The following is a 20,519-nucleotide window of genomic DNA, read 5'->3' as shown; positions in this document are numbered from 1 at the left end:
TAAGGGAGGGATGGGGCATGTTGCCCTACTTTGATGAGCTTTTATGAGTCTTATTCTGGGAGCTGGGTGGAGACTGAGGTAACCTTCATTGAGACTGGTCATTTACAAGAACATCAGGGGCTGAGGCACATAACAGTCACATGCCTGTGAATGTTCCCTCAACCTATAATTCCACTCAGAGTAGAGGCCAGGGCCCTGCCTTAGTGTTTTTTATTTTTTTTTAATGTCCTGGATTTTCTTTTCTTTTTGTTTTTTAAATTATAATTTATTCACATTACATCTCAATTGTAATCCCCTCACTCTTTATCTGTTCTTATCTTCCTGTATGCACCCTCCCTCCCTTTTCTGCCCTATTCCTGTCCCTCTGACAGGTGAGGTCCTGCTCTCCCACCTTCCGACCACATCTCCTTCCTCTATGTTCCCAACAGGGCCTCTCTGCCAAGGGGCAATGATCAAATCGCGAGTACCAGAGTTCATGTAAGCATCAGTCCCCTGCTCTCCCCTCCCCTTCTCCATGAGGAGAACGATCTGTCCAATTGGCTACATCTGGACAGGGGGTCTAGGTTCTCTGCTTGCAATGTCCTTGGTTGGTGCATCAGTTTGTGCAGGGCCCCCTGGGTCCACTCCTGGGCATATGCCCAAAAGATGCTCCACCATACAAAAAAGACACTTGCTCAACTATGTTCATAGCAGCCTTATTTGTAATAGCCAGAATCGGGAAACAACCTAAGTGCCCCTCAACCAAAGAATGGATAAAGAAACTATGGATTTAAAAAATTAATTATTTATTCACTTTACATCTCAATCGTTGCCCCCCTCCATCCTCTCCTCCCAGTCCCAACCTCCCTCCCTCTTTCCCTATCCCCTCCTCTCCTATTCCTCAGAGAAGGATAGCCCACCTGTGCCAAGCCACCCCAACTCATCACATTGCACCAGGACCGAGTGTATACTTTCCCCCATGTGGCCTGGTTAGGCAGCCCCACCAGGGGGAAGCGATAAAAAAGCAGGCAACAGAGTCCATGTCAGAGACAGTCCTCTGCTCCCCTTACTAGAGGACCCATGTGATAGCCAAGATATTCACCAGCTACATGCATGGACTGGACCTAGGCCCCCACACATATATAACAGATAGGCAGTTTTATCTTCATGTGGGTCCCCTAGTAAGTTGAGTGGGTGTTGCCTATGACTTGGACTCTATTGGCTGCTTTCAATCACTTTGTCCTAACAAGACTGCCTTGCCTGGCCTCAGTGAATGAGGAGGAGCTCACTCCTAATGTGACTTGAAGTGCTGGGATGGGTTGGGGGTGGGGCTCTCATTTTCTGAGGGCAAGGGGAGGGAGGGTGGGGTTAGAAAGAGGGAGGGAGGGACTAGAAGGAGATGATGGAGGAGCCTATGATGGGGATGTAAAGTGAATATATAGCTTAAAATAAATTTTAAAAAAGAAATGTAAATAGAAAATGAAATAAAAACCAAAATTATGGTTGGCATTGTTGGGGTGCACTGGCTGAAGTTGTATCTCTGTATATTTAATTATTAATTCTGTACCATCAGAGACCTATTACCGGCCTCATATTTTGTGAACATACATCTTCCTTCACCTGCCTAAGACAATCTAGAATTGTATTTGATTGGCTCTAATAAAAATGTGATGGTCAATGGATGGATAGAATGGAAAGGTAGAACTTCTGGACAGAGAGAGGGTCTCTGGGAGAAGAAATTACAGTGGGACTTGCCAGAGTGACACACGAAGGAACAGATGTAACAGGGCTGAGAAAGAGATAAAGAGCTGGCCACATGGCAAGATATAGGCCAAGATTAGTCAATTTAGATTTTATAGCTGAGAGACTGCTCAGCTGAGGTCTAAGCTTTTAAGTACCAAGAATTCTCTGTGTCTTTAGCCAGTGGCAGATCCAAGGAAGTCTTGCTATATGGCATGCACGGGACATTGATACTCATAGGACAAAACCCACAGTCTTGTTGTACAGCTCATATCAGCCTTAGACTTTTAATCTCATGTCTCCACCTCTCCAATGTTGGGATTGCAGACATATACTTTGATTACATAAAAGTAACTTGAAAATATTCTCCATCTGATGAAATGGACATGCAGTCCCCCTCCCCCCCAAAGCAAATGGCCAACAAGTACTTTTCAAAGTGTTTAACATACCTCATCATCAGGGAACGGCAACGTTAACTACTTTGAGGTATCACTTCACTCTAGTCAGCATGGCTATCACCCAGAAATCTAACAGCAAATGCTGTCAGGGATTCGGAGAAGGAACACTTCCTCACTGCTAGTGGGAATACTGAATAGTGCAGCCATTGTGGAAACCAGTCTGAAGTCTTTTCAAAATATGAAGAATAGAATCTGGCCCATCGGTACTACTCCTGATCGTATATACACCCAAAGGTCTCTAGATTCTATCATGGAGATGCTGGCACATCCATGGTCATCGCTACCCTATTTTGTGATATGAAGGAGCTGAACCAGCCTAGCTGGCTGTCAACAGATGCTAGATAATGGAAGTGTGGTACACATACACAGTGGAAGTTTTCAACTGTAAAAAAATTTACAACCACAAAATTTTCAGGAGAATGGATGGGTCTGGAACGTATGAAAGTATAACATGAAGTGAGGGATCAAACTCAAAGAAACAAAGCTCATGTTGCCTCTGACAGTTGGCTCCTAGCAACACATATGTGTATAAATGGGTGGAAATGTGGGCAAAGCCAAATAAAGGAGAATAAAAGAGAGCAAAAAGAGATACAGAGGAAGGGGGAGAGGACACATCTGGCCTGAAAGCAGAAAAGAAGCTGAGGACAGGGTACCAGTCAGGGCTCAGAGACCAGGACGTGGAAGAAGAGAGAAAGGAGGAACATCTAGTCGAATATGCTTTGTTGGAAAATGCATAATATTTAATGTTGTGCTTGCTAATTCAAAAATGAACCTCAATATTGTGAGCTGTAAGAACCTGTTTCTGGTTATGAAGTGGCTCAGCCCTAGCACACACTTTTAATCCAAAAGCTTTCTGTAAACAGGATTAAATAAAGTTAAGTCTAGGTCAAGGGTAACTAGTTGACAGCGATTAAACAAAAAAGAGGGGCTTGGAGTTGAAGGGTATTTAAGACACTGGAGAAGAAGAAAGGGCTTTTGGCTTTTGGCTTTTTCCATCTGAGATGTTGGAAGGTCAGCGGGGTACTTTCTCTGTCTCTCTGAGCTAGCAGGCTTTCACCCCAGCATCTGACTCTTGAGTCTTTAATGGTAAAATCAAACAATTGTTGTTGTTGTTGTTGTTTTCTTTAAAACAACAAAAAAACTTATTGTGATAAAAGGTGTCATAAAATCTTAAGGAACATGAAATAATTGGAGAGTATATATAATTTACATCTATCTTTAAAACTTGATTATATGAAGGAACCCTAAATTAGTTTTAAAAAAATAAAAGATTAGCAACAGTGGGGGAAGAGATGTGACCAGGTTGCTCAAAGTGGAAGGAGTTCCCAGCCAACACAAACATTACAGGAGTTCAGGGAAATCCACACCAGAACAACCACAACGTAAGACCTTGGGCTTGTTAGTTGGCAAGCATTAAAATGTGTGGTGATCTCACCTCTGAGGAGCCATGGGAAACAGCTGTTTCAGCTAGGGGAGAACAAATAAATACAGCTGTTTTGAGAAAGGACACGTGCTTTGATTCAGCAAACCCCCTTTCTCTGTGTTCACCCTAAAGGAGTGGGTGAGTGGATGAGAGGGGTATGTGAAGATGCTCATTGCAGTGTTTAACGGAACAGGAAGTCACTGGAGGTAGGGGATGCTGGAGCCCAGGGCAGACGGGGAAGGAGTCCATTCGTTTTCAACTGGTTGTGTTGTTTTAATTAAAAATCCCTGATCATTCTATTTTACCAATAAAGACTCAGGAGCCAGATGCTGTGGTGAAAAACCTGCTATCTCAGAGAGGCAGAGAAAGCACCCAGTTCAACTTCCTACTTGTGTCCCATTGGAAAAGGCCCAAAAAGCTCACTAGCTTAACTGACAGCCCATGAGAAATAGTCCAAAAAAGCCCATGGCCAAAGACTTGCTAACTCAAGGGGGGGGGGAGCCAAAGGCCAAGGAGCTGAGGAGCTCTAAAATCCCAAGAATAAAGCCCAAGACCTAAAAGTGCCAAAGAGCATTTCTACTTCTACACACTGTCTTAAATACATCTCAACTCAAAGTCTCTCCTGCTCTTTAATCCCTGTAAACTGGTTTCTTGTTCTGCCTCTTGACCTAGGGTTTTAACTTTATTAAATCCTATGCACAGATAACTCTTGGATGTGTGTGTGTGTGTGAGGCTGGCTGAACCACACCATAATCACCTGTTTACAATAAACAGAAACTTCTTGGATTAAAGCTGTGTCAGGACTCAATCACCAGAAACAGGGATTTACAGTTCAATCTCAGAGATCACAAAGGGATCAAAGATAGGTTTTTATAGTTTATAATCTCATGGGTCCCATTGAGATACAATACCTTGCAGCATGGTTGGACTCTTGCTGTGAAAGCGAATCACTGAGTAAGCAGATTAGATTGCAGAAAGCTGGATGTGGCTCAGCAGCAGAGCGTTTGCAAGCTCAAAGGCTTATTTTAGGGCTGTGTGTGTGGCTCAAAGGCTTATTCTTTTGAGCTGTAATACCAGTACTTGGGAGGCAGAGACAGAAGGAGCTCAAATTTGAGGTCATCCAGCATTACATAGCGAAATCTTGCCTCTAAAGAGAGAGGAAGAAAAAAAAAAAAAAAAAAAAAAAAAGAAAAAAAAAAAGAACATCACATTTGAGCTCACATTTTATTGAAGGCAATTACATAGGTAGGTTACATGGGGGGAAAGCCAAACATGGGGAGACTAGTGGGTGAGTGAGGTTATGGAAAAGAGAGATCAAAGACATTTTCAACTTCTTGCATTTAAGTTTAAAAATTTTCTACAAAAGTATAGATCACAAATACACTTTGTTTTTGTTCTTTTGAGATAGTGTCTTGCCATATATCCCAAGGTGACTTCAACTTCCTATATAGTTTCGGGTGGTCTCTAACTCAATCTTCCTGCTTTGGGTTCCTGAGTGTTGGGGTCACAGGTGTGTGAAAGCATGCCTAGCTTTTAGTACACTTTAAAGAGGTGTCATCACCCAGAAATTGGCTTGGTGACCTGGACTGATTGTAGAGCACTTGGCCCTTGGGTGTGAGGGGTTCTAGACTTGAGCTGAAAGGGGTGGGGTCCTGGGCTCCAGTCTAGTTTGTACTCTGTCGCTGTGATAAACCCTATAACAAAAAGCAACTTGAGGAGGAAAAGGATTATTTTTTCTTACACTTCCAGGTCACTTTCCCTTGGTGAAGTCAGGGCCAGAACTCAAACAGAGGCTGTGACAAAAATCACCATGGAGCAAAGCTGCTTACTGGCTTGCTCCCCTCTGCTTGTGTTTAGCCAGCTTCTTATACAACTGAGACTCCCTGCCCAGGGGTGTATCTTGACAGTGGGCTACATTGCTCCACATCCACGAACAACAAAGAAGACACCCCCACAGACATGCCCACCGGCCAATCTGATCAAGAGAATCCTCTGATTGAGACTCTTTCGATTACTCTAGGTTGTTTCAAGTTGAAGCTAACCAGGAAATCTGAGAATTTGGGCACAGATTACCTAAAAGAGGCTCCTCTGTCACTTCCAAAGTCAGGGACTTCCTCTCAGTCCTGTACATAGAGACCATCATGGCTGGAAGCCTGTTTGCAGTATGGGCTCTGCAGGTGTCCAGCATTTCAGACTCTTCACATGGCTTTGAGGAGGGCCTTTGAAATGCAACAAACCCAAGGTGCTCTGCTCCTAATCAGGCATGCCTGAGTGTGGCAAGCATCCAGGCTGAACCCTTCCAGGTAACCCATCCCCATATTCCTTGCTGCTGTTTCACTTCAGGTCCTGTTCACTTCACTCACTGGACAACAAAGACCTCAAACCCACCAGCTCCCCACCAGCTCCTAGAGCTGTGCCCAACTCTAGGACACAGAGGTTCTAGGTAGGAAAACCTCTTAGATAGTAACCTCACGAAGAGCTGTGAGCTGCACAGGAGCATGGAAAGGTTCCAGAGTCTAGCCAGGGCTGGTGGCATAGGAGTGAGAGCTTCCTTTGAGGTGACTGAATGGACCCGTGAGATAAGGGGGCAAGGTGGTGTCCCAAACAGGGAATCAGCACATACAAAGGAGGAAAGATAAAGACACTAGTTTATCTTGATATTTTAAAGGAGACAGTCACCAGCCAATCTATGCCCCATGATTACTCTGTTCTCTGAGTGACGCCTAGAGGTAGGACCGGATACATTGGGTCTTGGTACGAAGCTATTCACTAGTCTAGACAGGATTGGATTGGGAAGATGGCTAAGAGAGAGGACACATAGATGTGTTGGGAACATGAGTGATTGCTAATGGCCCTCTGAAACTAACTTGATGTGTGTAGGAAGTGGCTGTGAGGGTGGTGTGGAAGATGTCTTCTATGTCAACACAAGGATGGTGGGAGGGTTGCCATGGTAATCAGACACCCAGTGTTATACTGTCATTTCTTCCATTCCCCATGGGTTTGCGTCCTCCTCTTGGCAGGTACCCTCCTGAAATTTTATTCTAGCCATTAAGAGCCTTCCAGCTGGGGCCTAGAGTCATAGGGCCAGTTTGAGGTGTCAGTTCAGCTGTACCAGGGTTGCAGTGACCTTTAGGCTCCAGGTCTGGCTGGGCCACTTGCTTATTGTCATGGTGAATATTTCTTGGAAGCTTCAAAATATTGTTTTTGAGAACATAAAACAGGCCAGTTATCTAAGTAGTCTGTGCCAAGAGCAGCAGGCTCGAGACTCAAACGTGTTAGAATTCCAGCTTAGAAGGAAAGGCTTTGTAAAAGAAGGGCCGTCACTGGTTCTGCTAATCCTCTTCAGACCTCAAGCACGAGGCACTTGGTCCTCATTTTCCCTGATAACATAGGCCTGCTTGGTTTGCCTCCAAATTTTGAAGTCACTGCTTTTTTCAGAAGACACATGTAGGCCCTGGGGCAGGCTGTGATCTGCCCAGCAGGGGCACAGGTACAACCTGAGGGTCAAGAAGGAAAGGTCCAGGCCAGCACCGTGCTGGCGTGGGAGCGTGCAGGCAGACATGGTGCTGGAGAAGGAGCTGTGAATGCTACATCTTGAACACTGGGCAGCAGAAGAAGACGATTTACTTGAGTTTCTGAGACTTCAAAGCCCACACCCACAGTGACACACTTTCTCAAGAAGGCCACGTTTCCTAATAGTGCCACTCCCTATGAGGCAAGCTTTTAAACACAAGAGTCCATGGGGACATTTCTACTCAAACCACCACAACGCTCCACACTCTTGATGGACATGGACCAACCTTTTGAAACTGTAAGCAAGCTCACAATTAAATGCTTTCTGTCCCAAGTTGCCTTGGCCATGGTTTCATCATAGCAATAGAACAGGAACTAAATCACGTGTCCTGTTCAGTGGCCTTACATATGTACACATTGATGTATAACCATCATAGTCGTTAGTCATCTTCACAGTGTTTTCTTCTTCCCAAATGGAAACTTACAACCATTAAACAATGGCTTCCATCCCCTTTCCTTTAAGCATAATTCATGCTTTAAAATGCACCCTAGTTGATGATCTGACAGCATGTAGAACATTCGATTTTGTGGCTTCATTACATCAATCTCTGCTGTCGGTGTGTGTTTAGGTCATCTCAGGTTTCATCCTTACTGGCTTATCTTCTGTGCATGAATTTCAGATGACCTCCAACACGGGTTTCTGGGCCTTAGAGTAGGCGCAGACCCACCCTATCACACATTACCCACTTTGTCTTCAACTATGTCCGTTCAGTATCTACGTTCATTAGGTGTGGGGAAATTTCCCCCATTGACTCGCTAACATCTGTTAGTGTGGTATTTGTTAGATTTTCTCTATCTCCTGGACATTAAACTTTTATATTAGCCTGTTAATAGAATGATGCAGCATTTTTAATGGCCACCATATCTGTGTTTCCATTTTCTGTTGTTTTTAAAGGTGTGATTTTGTCTTCTGGGAAAGGGGACTTGATTCTATTTTCTCGCAGCTCACCATGGTGATGTAGTTTTTAGTGCAAACTCTCAAAACGTTTTTGAAGAGTGGAATGAGGGTACAAAACTTACATTGAAGAGAAAACATTGCAGAAATAGAGGAAAATTAGGCCACGTGTTAGGACCCCCAACCAATAGGCTCATAATCCAAATTAAGTTGAAACACCAGAAAGGTTTGTGGCATTGTCACCATTTAGTGACTTTAGTGACACCAAATTTGCTTTATAAACAATTGATTTGCTCCCAGTTTGGAGGATCCTTTGATTTAATTTTTAATTTTGAGGCACAAAGAGGGCCAGGTACACTGGTTTGTTAAAGGAATTCCTGAGATGTGCTCAGATGTCAAAGCTCCCTGCTGCTGTCCTAATTCAGGAAAACAACAAAAGACAAACAAACAAGCAAGAGCCATAGAGGGGTGCGAAGGTGGGAAGTCTCAGCCATGCTGCAGTAACCACAAGCACTGGGCTTTCAGACTGCGGTGTGGTAGCTGGGTTGGCTCCTGCAGATCAGGGCATGCACGTGTGAGAAAGCGAGGCTAGCACTCCATGAACCCGCATGAGGGCCCCTGCTCTTGCAAATAAATACCTCTCACTTAGGAATAAACAAAACAGCAAGGGTGGTTGTTGAAAGGTGGGTTTCTGAAATAGAATTTGGGCTTTTACCCAGACTGGCTGGAGGAAAGAATGTGACTCATTGCATGTTGGACTGATGTCATGGGTCACACTGGATGCTCAGATCCTGGAGGGGCACAGGTTACAAGGGTACCTATTGCTAACACTATTGAGCTACTGTTTCATAGCAGGATCTACTCCTGATATCACATCACTGACTTGTGTTCACTTGGAAGAATGAAGAGACGGGTTTTCTTCTCTGGTCCAGGCAGTAATCCAGGTGTGGGGAGGATGGCAAGAGATTTTTGGGAATGTTTTGGTTATCAGACAATGGTGGGTGGAATTTCAGCATTGATCTCCATTACAGCTGAGTGTCTTTGAGTAGGAAACCCTAATCTTCAAAGATATAGTTTGCAAAGTGTGGTTGGGTACGTTGAGCCTTCAGGAGGAAAATTGGTGGTATCTGGCACAGTGCTCAAAAGCCATAGATATAATAGTGATAATGAGTAGTGGCAGGCACGCTGACATGCCTGAAAGCACAGGCCTGTCACCTCAGCTACTCAGGAAGCTGAGGCAGGAGGATTACAAGTTTAAGGTCAGCCTAAGCTTGGTGACACACTGTCTCAAAACATAACCATAGAAAAGGGATGGAAATTGGAACATAGCCTAGGAGGGGGAGAGACTCCAGGTTTATCACACAAACACACAAAAGAGCAATGCTGGATAGTGCATAGCTTCCTTTTAAAGTCTTTGCCGAAGAGCAAGAGTGAGGAAGGGCACAAGTAAGCATTCACCACAGGCAGTTTTGTTTGTTTGGTTGGTTGAGTTTTTTTTTTTTTCCCATCCATCCTGGACACTGTGTTGCTCCCTGATGTCCTGAGCAGCTCAGACTCTAGAATCTAGTTATCTGGGGGCAATGGGCCTATGCCTCTTTCTTGGGGGACAGTTGGGTACATAGTAGGCACTCATCAAATGTTTGGTAATTAATTAAATTTTTAAAGGCAAAGTATACTAGTTAGTCTTTTTGTCAGTTTGACACAAACCTAGACCAATCTGGGAAGAGAGAATCTCAGTTGAGGACCTGCCTCCATCAGATTGTCCTGTGAGCATGTGTGTGGGGCATTTCCTTGATTGATGTTTGAGGTGGGAGGTTCCAGCCCACTATGGGTGGGGCCTCCCCTCCTGTTTTTCTGTCTTGTAGAAGAAGTAAACTGGGCAAACTATGGGCAGCAAGCCAATAAACAGCACTTCTCTGTGGCTTTTTCTCTGGATTCTGCATTGAGTCCATATCCTGACTGCCCTTGAAGGTGACCTGTGAAGTGGAAGCAGAAGCCAATTAAACCCCTTCTCCTTGAAGTTGTTTTTGGTCAGAGTCTTTATCACAGCAAAAGAAATCAATCAACACACAAAGTGTTTGGCCCTACTTTGTGATAGTTAAATTTGTGTGTTAATATGACCGAATTACAAAATACCTAGATATTTGGTCAAACTTTATTCTCAGTACTTTCATGAGGTCTTTTGGGTGCAAGTCATGTTTGAAGAGTAGACTGACTAAAGTAGATTGTTGTCTTTTCTAATGAATGTGGGCCTTTTCTAATCAGTTGAAGGCCTGGATAGCACAAGAAGGCTGACCCTTCTTCCCCAAGAAAGAGACTTGTTTATGCCTTGTGGCATAACTTTGCTTTTTTTTCTGTCTTTGGGTTCAAAGTGAAACAGGCTCTTCTTTGGTCTGGAACTGAACGGCCTGTACACTTGAACGAAGGCTTCCAGCTTGGCCCCCTGTCATGTAGAACTGGGGACTTGTCAGATTCTGTAATTGCATAGACACATTTCTTATTATACTTGGCTATCTGTGGATCTACTCTGTTCTCTTTCTCTGGAGAAGCCTGGCACACACAAGTCTACTGAAAGCTTATAATATAGCCATGCAAACAGGCTAATCCTGACCTACAAATCACACTGAATTATTATTGACTTCCAGAAAAAAATTACTCTGCACTATGCTCTCTTTTCAACTATTCAGTAAATTCCTATTCTATTTATCATCAAATTATAATAGTTTTTAAATTTTGAAACAAAAGTCTCACTCTGTAGTCCAGGCTAACCTAGAATCTGAAATGCTCCTGCTTCAGCCTATGGTGCGGACTTCAAGTATATGTTTGTATGCCTGGTTATCACAGTACGCTAAAGTTATACTAATAGGCAGTCCCAATGGTGATGGAGTAATATTATTAACTCCTATGATTAAATGGTAATAGTGAGGGTTTCAGAAGAATGTGTCTCAACATATATATTTTTATTTTGTAGCATCAGCCAGTATTATACAAGCACCCACTCTGAGTTAGGCCCCAGTGCTGTAGTGTGACTCACAAGTGACCACAATCGCTCTCGAGTCTACAGCTTCCTGAAGGAACTTGGACACAAGTGAAACTATTTTGCTTGCATCTTTAATGTTTGCTCAAAAAGCGCCACACAGAATTTGCTGCTGGTGACAATCTATGCCGTAGATCTCACAAACCATAGCTTATTTCATGGGCTTTTTACCATGCTGTCTGGCTAGAGAACTCAAAGGAAGACAGAAACAAGATGTTGTTTTGAACAAGAGAGACTCCAACCTGCAGTCTCTGCATTGACCCCTTGGCTGCACGCTGTGCACTCTTCTCTCCCTATTTGAAGGAGAGCCATGGGAGGATTTATGTAATCTGGCACCAGCACTATTCCTGGCCAAATGCAGCCCCTCCCCCTTATCCCATTTTGCCTTTCAACAACGACTTCATATTCATAAGGCAAATAATGAGACTGGCCATAGGTGGCGAATCAAGAGAAACTATGTTGTTTCCTGGACCAGTGTAAGCAAAATACCCTCCCACCCCAAGGCATCCTGGGAGCAACACAGCCTCCTCTTTACCTCCAGAAGTAGGAAAGGTCTGGACATTTTGTTTGTTTGTTTTGAGGCAAACATTGGCAATGACACAATGGTGCACTGGGTGTGGTTTGTCCTGGTCTTGATGCTTGTGGTTGTCAGATGCATTGTCAGGTGCAATTTTTCTGAAACAGTGTCTTCCATGAGTCTATCAGGAGTCCTGCTCTGTTGCTTAGAGGCCACACACTATCTCCTTGTTGGGTTTACCACACATCATTTGGTTTGATACTTTCACTTCAACTCTCATGCTATGTGGTCCAGGCTAGACTAAACTCAAAGATAACGCACATAACTGAACTATTGGATATTGTTAGCATCACAATATTCGGTTTTGTAATTATATATGATTATCATATTCTGTTAGCTAAATTTATGCATTGAAATATCAAGGATTTAAAAGTTAGCTGATTTCTGCCAGGTGTGTTTGTGTATGCCCATAATCCCAGCACTCCAGAGGCAGAGGCAGGTGCATCACTGTGAGTCCAGCCTGGTCTACAAAGCGAGTCTAGGACAGCCAAGATAACACAGAGAAACCCTGTCTTGAAAAAAAAAAATAGACTGATTAGGTTTCCATTATATGAAGAATGTCATGGAAATCATTGATGAGATTGAAATATCAACTGTGGGTTAGGAAATATATTATATCAATGCAGAGTTTTCTGACTTTGAGAAAAATGCTCTAGACATGTATGTGATGGACTGGTTTTTTTCCCCTTAGGAATTAAAGACTGTAATAAATGAAAAGACATTTATCCAACTTAGTGTCAAACGGTTTAGGTATACAGTGTGAGTTGAGGAAGAACAAAGCATGTGGAACATTATGCAATTCGTGACCCTGAGTAAAAGGCAAAGAGGAATTCTTGTGGTATTATTGTAACACTGATAAGTCAAAAATGACTCCAATTCCCATAGGGTGAAAGAAGCGGGGGGGGGGGGGGGGGGGGAGAACGGGAAGATACAAGTGGGGAGATAACAACCAGGATGCAATCTGAATAAATTATACTAAAATAAAATGAAATAAAAGTTACTCCAAGTGGTGTGTTGTGAAGATAACAACTACATGGTGTGTGACCCAGAGAACAAGTGGAGATCAACTATGGCCTTACAACTTATTATCCATATAATATGTATTTATTTTTGTTATATGCCTTAAGGCTTTAAGGGCAGGCAGGTAGGGGCAGTGTGCCTTCCTGGACTATTGGGGGCTTATGAAAAACAGAGTCTAAAAGAGCCCTTTTTGCTCATCCCATAACTCCCATCCCTCTAACTGCCACACGGTGGTGCTGTTGGTGATGGCTCTTAGATTCTGTCTCAGAATGGCTCTGACCTGGCAAAGGATGCCTTGGAGGTGCAGAGAGCTGGCAAGTAGGCGGTGCTGTGCAGGGAGGAACAGAGGGCCGAAGTCCTTGGGGAGAAATGTGGTGGGATAGTTCTAGCCTTGTGAAGAGGACTTGGTTAAAAGGAGAACAGAAGTCCAAATTGCACACAAAGTAGCAAGTGTGGAAAGAACTGATACTTACTACATGCCGTGATCTAGCACTAGTTGGGCCTTTCCATGGATACTGGGAAGTGTTGTTCTCTACCTCTCCAGTGTTTTGGCCTTTGCAATATAACTTGGATGCCCAGTCTCTCTTTCCCCTTGAACTTGAGCTGACCGTCTGTGGTAGTCCACTGGAGGGTGGGACCCCAACAGCAGAGCTGAACTGTCCACACTAAGAATAGCCCTCCCTAGCAGCTTCTCTGTAGACAAGAGTTAGTCTACCCCTAGTTAAAATAACAACAAACAAACAAACAAAAAACAAGTCAAGTGAGAAAACATGGTGGTTGTTTAAAATCATTCTGGTAGACTTAATTACAAATGTAAACAACAGCAGCAGCAGCAGCAGCAACAACAACAACACTATTCCTCTAATAGTACATCCCTTTACGGAGTGAAAAGACTGTGACAAGGATCCTGAGATTATTTTGGATTCCACAGGCAGTTCCTAGGGTACTGTAAAAAGGGTCACAAGAAGATGAAGGAGGAGGAAGAGGAGGAGGAGGAAAAGGAGGAGGAAGAGAAGGAGGAGGAAGAGGAGGAGGAGGAAGAGGAAGAGGAGGAGGAGGAGGAGGAAGAGATAGCAGAACAGGGCTGGAAATGAGGATACCAAATATCAGAAGTCTCAAGAAACCAGAAGAGGAAAAGGAAGGTTTCCCCCTGACCCTTCAAAAGGAAGCAGCCTCAACCGTGGCCCTACATGACTCATGTTGCATGTCTGATGTACAGAAGAGTAAGAGAATAATACATTGATGGTACCTTAAGTCAGGAGCCTGTGGTAATTTGTTACAACGGTCACAGGAAACACATTTAACCGCTAAGCTTCTAGGGAGCTTATTATGCATCAGAGGTTAACTGATATGTTCACCGTAGCTCTTCATCCATGGGTGGGGCCCTGTGAGATTTTCCCCATCTACTCTGGGATGTGAGCTATGGTTGGAATTGTTCAGGTCTTATTTAAGAAGCCCTGTTGTTGAGATTTCATGGGTGTACCTCCAGTGTAACTCTAAGAAACTATCTCACAGCAGACTCCCTGGTCCTCTGGCTCTTATAATCTTTCTATCCCTTCTTCTGCCTGAGCCTTAGGAGTATATTGGGAGCGGGTGCCCTCTTGTAGCCTTGTGGAAGCCTTAGGATAAGAAAGAAGGGAGAGGGAAGAAGGAAGGAAGGAAGTTACTGCACTTGGAAAAGTGTATGCTGAGAGGGACCAAAAAAAATTATATTTTGCCAGATGTTTTGATGAAAATTTATAGCATAAGATGCTGTTTTAATGCGTATTTGAACAGCTATCTCAGACTTCATTACTAAAGCTATATGCTGGAAGTGAAGACATGAAGATCTCTGTGCATGTTAGGATTTGGGGACACGCCCTACCAAGATCACCCCTGAGCCTGTGGTGTTGCCTGGAGATAGGGAGGCCTAGTGATAGGTGTTAGGTCACTAGGATGCCCTTTGAGGTGGGATGTTGGGACCCTACTTGCCGTATGTCTTGGCTTCCATGAGGTGAGCAGCTTTACTCCAGGGCATGTTTCCCCTAGAGTGTTCAGCTTCACTATCAGCCCAAAGTGACCGGCCAGGCCAACCATGGACTGAGATCTTTGGAAGTGTGAGCCAAAGAAAGCTCTCTTTCCCTTAAATGATCCCTGGTGTCTCACCATAGCAGAAGAGCTGAGTGGTATAATGTCCTCAGGGAAACGCCCCCTGGTGTCTCACCATAGCAGAAGAGCTGAGTGGTATAATGTCCTCAGGGAAACGTCACCTGGTGTCTCACCATAGCAAAAGAGCTGACTAGTATAATGTCCTCAGGGAAACGTCCCATGGTTCTGTCCAATCCCTTGTCCCCCACCCTTCTCCCTACAACTCCCTCCACAGTCCTCCCCCTGCCATCCTTTAAAGAGCTGCTCTGACAGTGTAAAGACATGGGGTTTAAACAAGGACACATCCCCATGCTTCCTATCTGGCCTGCCTTTACCTCTTCACATTTTTCCTCTCCTTCCATCAGTCCCTATAGTTTTTGCTTTCTTCTTCTTCTTCTTCTTCTTCTTCTTCTTCTTCTTCTTCTTCTTCTTCTTCTTTCTTCGCTTCTCTTCTTCTTTTTTTTCTTCTTCTTCTCTCTTCTTCTTCTTCTTCTCTCTTCTCTTCTCTTCTTCTTCTTCTCTCTCTTCTTCTTCTTCTTCTTCTTCTTCTTCTTCTTCTTCTTCTTCTTCTTCTTCTTCTTCTTCTTCTTCTTCTTCTTCTTCTTCTTCTTCTTCACTGTTGTTTGATAAACATTCCTTTTCCTGCGCTTTCATGTCTTTCTTCTAAGGTGGATGGACCTTCAGCTTCCCATTTTGTTCTTGAGTCAAACTCTAACTCAATGGCTCAGGCTGACCTCAAAAACTCACTCTGTGGTCCAGGTTGCTTCAAACTCCCTGTGATACTCTTACCTCACCTCTAAAGCACAGATATTACAGGTGTTCTTTGTTGATGCACCTAGCTGGGTCTAAACTTTGTGAAGAAGCCATTCAAGCTGCCAAGTTTGCAAGGTTTGGGGAAACTCTGTCTAGAGAGGGCTTCAGCCAATCCAGGCAATGTGGTATGTTGGCTAAGCCGTCTAAACCATAGCACTCATGTTTATTGTCCCATTCACCACACAAACTCTAGTGTTGATGTGTGGCTTCTGGGGGCTGGAGTGGGGCTTAGTGGTACAGCACTTGCATAGGATGTGGGAAGTACTAGGTTCTAACCACCCACACAAATCAAGGAGCTGCGTTGTAATATCTATTCTTACATAAATAACTCCAGACCACACCAAAACACTGGGAGAATTTTAAGCAGGTCAGAGAAGCAAGTTTCTTTAGTGAAGAGATATGATGGCTTCTCTAAAATGATAGGCGTATGCTACTTTGGTGATGAAGTGGTGCAGGTATGGAAGAGTGGCACAGTCGTTTCCATGTAGAGGGAGTGTCTTTGAAAAGTTGTTCTTTTGTCACCCAATGTTACACACATCTTGAACAGATGGCCACAGTGAGCTGTGGTGCAATTAGTTTTCCGGAAACATTGCTGGGATGCACGTTGGTCATTGGCCCTTGTCTGCAGGGGGGAGTTCAGCTGTCATTGTTTCCTTTTTATTAGACTAAATCCATCATCTGAGAAGGCCACCCCCGAGTCCACCAGAGGCAAGGAGTCATGAGTAGAGCAATTTGGAGAGCCTTTTATGTAAGCTGTAAGACTGTTATGTGGAGGTTTCAGGCCAGCCTGAGCAACCCCTGGCCTCTCTCAGGGTAGCCCATGATCTTCCAAGATTGCAGCACTTGGACAGGGGGTGGTACCCTTGCATTCACTCTCAGAAAGAATTAGCATCCTACTCAGGCAAAATGAGTGTGGAGAGGGCCGGGGAGGTTTGTCCTTTCTTTGCTGTGCTATCTTAGCAGGCCCATGGGACACTCATAGGGACAAACTTTGAGGTCTATATGCTCCAAATTACCACCTGTAGCATTATTTTCTGGAAGATGACCCTGATGACCCAGAGTCAAGCCAGCTGCCTTAGTCCATACAGGATGCTGAACCACAATGGCATTGAGATTTTGGGCTTAGTTGTAGAGGAGACAAGTCATGTTCAAAGCACAGTAGGTACTAATTGACACAGGAGGAGCCCACCCTCATGATCCAGTTGCCTCCCAATGGTTGCACCTCCTAGTACCATCATTTTGAGTATTTGATATGTTCTGAATTGGCATAAGTCACAGCTTAAATGAAGACACAAACACACTATGTGTTGGCAGCATGTGTGGCCAACATTGTCACTTGACAAGGAAGGTGGGTCTAGGCTACTGTATACCTACTAAGAGCTATTATGTGTCACCAGGTACCATGCTGAGTATCTTAGATGGATGTCTTTGATCCTTGGGTATTTATAAGGTAGATGAATTATTCCTATTCTGTAAACAATGGAGCTAAGCTTTAATGGGCAAAGACGTGCCAATGCTGGAGCACAGCAGAGGCAAAATATCAAATGGGGTGCCTCTAATTCCTACGGCCTTCTTCACACTGGAGCCATTCTAACATCTCACCACCTCTCTCCTGCCCGGCATACTTCACCCTGGCTGTGGGAGAGGACATCTTGCCAACACAGAACAATTCACTCTCCTACAATAAAATGTCAACACGCACGAGCTGGTCGTTGTGTCTCCTCCCTCCCCACTCAAGGTAGGGAGAGGACTGTGGGGCCTGCAGGACAAACCTTCATGGGTGATTTTCAGTTACACCCTGACCCTTTCTTGACTTTCTCTGGGTAACTGTTACCAAGCTCAGGAGCAGGGCTCTGCCATGAAGACACCCAGGGCTCGTCTTCCTGGTACAAGTTACCAAGGCACCACAGTGAATGCGAAAGGTCCTTCTCATCTCACTGTAGATGCCAGATTCCTAAGCCACGGTAGATCCATAGACCTTAGGTTTACATCTGCTGGGCCAACTAGGGCTTCCTGTTTTTAATGTCTGGGAGGGTGAAAGAGCCTAAACAAATGGAGGTTGTTTTGAACCAGGAGTAAATATTCCCTCAGAGCATTTTGCACGAATAAGCTTCCTTCAAAATATACACTTTTCAGAGGAAAGGGGCTCAGGAAAGCACATCCTGGACTGATGAGTGGAAAATATCTGGCTCTTATTTTCACAGGCCTCCCTCTCTCCCTCTCGCTCTCTCTCCCACCTCTTCCCTCACTTTCTCTCCCCCTTCTCCTTTTTCTCAGTTAATTATATCACTAATTCTGTTTCTGAGGCCAGCTCTCCTAACATGCTCATTGTTAAAAAGCCCTCTCTCCATTCCCTTGAGAAATTATGCTTACTGTGGGTAAAACTCGCTGTCCTAGAATCCAGCCTGTTGTAGCTGTAGGCAAGGGAAAACAATGCTGGATTTGGAGGATGAGGAACAGACTCCTGATACCCCAGGGAAGGGAAGTTACTGTTGTAGGTAGTGTCTGTCTCCAGTTTGTGCCACTGGCCCTAATTTCTGCTCCTTACACCTGATAGCAACAGAAAAGAAGCCCTGAATTAACAGTAGCAAATCTTACTACAGCTGTTTGCTTGGGCTGAGGACTTGTCAGCAGTACCCCATGCATTCTGTACCTCAAACGTGCTATTATTGATTTATCTACGGCCATCACCATTTTAGAACAAGGAAACTGAAGCACATGGATCCAGTCAGGAAGTGAGGCCTGGGACAATGTGGCTTTTCAGCTTGGCCTGCTACTTGCCCCACAGAAGCAACCTCAGTCTAGAGTCACAGTTGGTCACCTTGTCCCCTAACACATCTCAGCACAGAGCCTTAGGCAGAAGGGGCCATTGTCTCTGGGTGAGCACGTTGGGTTTCTGGGCTGCTCTTGGGAATGTCTGCCCCAAGGCAGGGAGGAAGACAGAGTCTGGTGACCTCTGAACTGATTTAAAGCAAGACAGCTACGTGCCTTGTCCCAGCAGTCTCACTGTCAGGATATGTGGCCTTCCCATCAAGCCCGATGCTATCCTTGGCTGCTGTCTCTTTTGTGGGACGAACTTACCAAATTCAGAGCAAGGCAGGTTCATCCTCCCAAGGCCTAGTAAAGGGTAGAGCCCCAACAAAGCTGTGGTCCCATTTAGGGAGCGAGAAGCATACTGTGGGCTGTCACAATTTCAAATTTTCTTTTGTTAAACAGCTGAACTTGTAATTAAAAAAGTGACTTAGTGACTAAAGAATTGTTTTAGTGGTTGCATGGTGGGATGTATCTGTATTCTCAGCATGCAGATGCTGAGATAGAAACATCCCAGGAACCTTGATCTCTAAGCACCATGGTGGAGATGGGAACCCAGAACGTTCACTGCTGGAATGGGTGGGAAATGGGTAATGAACACCTGAGATATGAACACAAGCATCGAATACAGCCAGGCCAGGGCTCACAGGGGAGTGACGTCTATACAGCGTTTCATTTCTGTCAGGGTGATCCATGTACTCACTCTGTAGTCCTGTACAGTGGAACAGCCCATAACCCTCTCAACACATTACTCTTGGGTTAGGTTTCAAATGCCAAATTGGTTTTAGATTCATGACATCAGGTTGTTGAGCAAGCCACCAGGAGAGTGTTATGAGGCTTATAAATCAGCACGGCAGTCCTTCACACAGTGCAGGGTTGCTACGGCTCTAAGTTTGATCTGTTAGGTTTAAAAGCCCATCGAATGCCATGTTAGCTTTTTTGTCTCTGTGGTTACAAATGACCTCAAACATATCGTCTAACTGATGTGAACTGACTCACAGCATCATTCTGCAGCCTGACACTGCTAAGGCCAAGTGTCGACAAGGCTGTTCTGCTCTGCCCTGCACGTTCTGGGAGAAACTGAGCACTCTGCTTCCTTCTCCAAGTCTGCCCGCCCTGATCTCTTCAAAGACAGTGGCAGAGCCAGTGCCCCTGACTCTTCTGTCCTCTCAACCACTGTCAAGGACTCTTGTGATCAAGTTGGTCCAAGGTAGATATGAGGGCAATCTTCTGATCCTAGCATAACATGGTTATAGTTGTTCTCTTTGTTATTAGTTATTCCTGTCAGACTCTTTCTCTGCCCAAATTAAACATCATCACAAATGTGTCTGTATAGCAAAGGATTGTGGATCTAGAATTCAGCACTGTTCCTAGTCTTTAGCATCACATGAGGGTCTTGGACTATGAGGAAGGAGTACTGTACTAACTTCTGGGGTAGCTTGCTTCATAGGAATCATTGAAAGTAATAAGGTTATGCAGACTATTTTAAGCAGTTTATATGAGATTGCTCAAGAATTGAGCAAAGAGGAAATGAAAGTCTGCTCAGATTTACACACATTTTCCAAAACATAAAAAACAAGTAATAATTTGTAAATCAAAATTAACATTTAAAGAGGGAAATTGAGGCCTTAACTTTTTTCACCTTTCATAAATGAGTTATTAATATGAGATACAGTCAGGTGTTTCTTCTCCTTGGACACAGGGGTTGCTGAAGGATCTCCCCAACAGAGCCTCTTTCAGAATGCTACTCCATATTCCAGCTAGCTTGAGTATGGCTGCTGCTGGCTCAAAGCCTTCCAGAGAAGTGCCCCAGTGTCCCAAGTCAACAAGGCCCTTAGGCCCAGAGACGCCTTAGAAGCGAGGCATCCCACAGCAAGGTCACGGCAGGTAGACTAGGCTTCCCATCTCAATGGAGTCAGATGTAGCAGACTCCAGGGAGCTTCTCAGTGACCCTGTCTTCCACAGTTCCTGTCTGCAAAGCTCCTCTTGGACTTGCCCTGCTGACAGAGAAGCACTGTCCCAACCTTGGGAGGCCACAGAGGTCAGGTGCACAGAAGCTCAGGTGA

Source organism: Acomys russatus, chromosome 4, assembly GCF_903995435.1.
Source record: "Acomys russatus chromosome 4, mAcoRus1.1, whole genome shotgun sequence".
In the NCBI taxonomy this organism is placed as follows: Eukaryota; Metazoa; Chordata; class Mammalia; order Rodentia; family Muridae; genus Acomys; species Acomys russatus.
The sequence above is the reverse complement of the archived record's forward strand: the minus strand, read 5'-3'. Positions refer to the sequence as shown.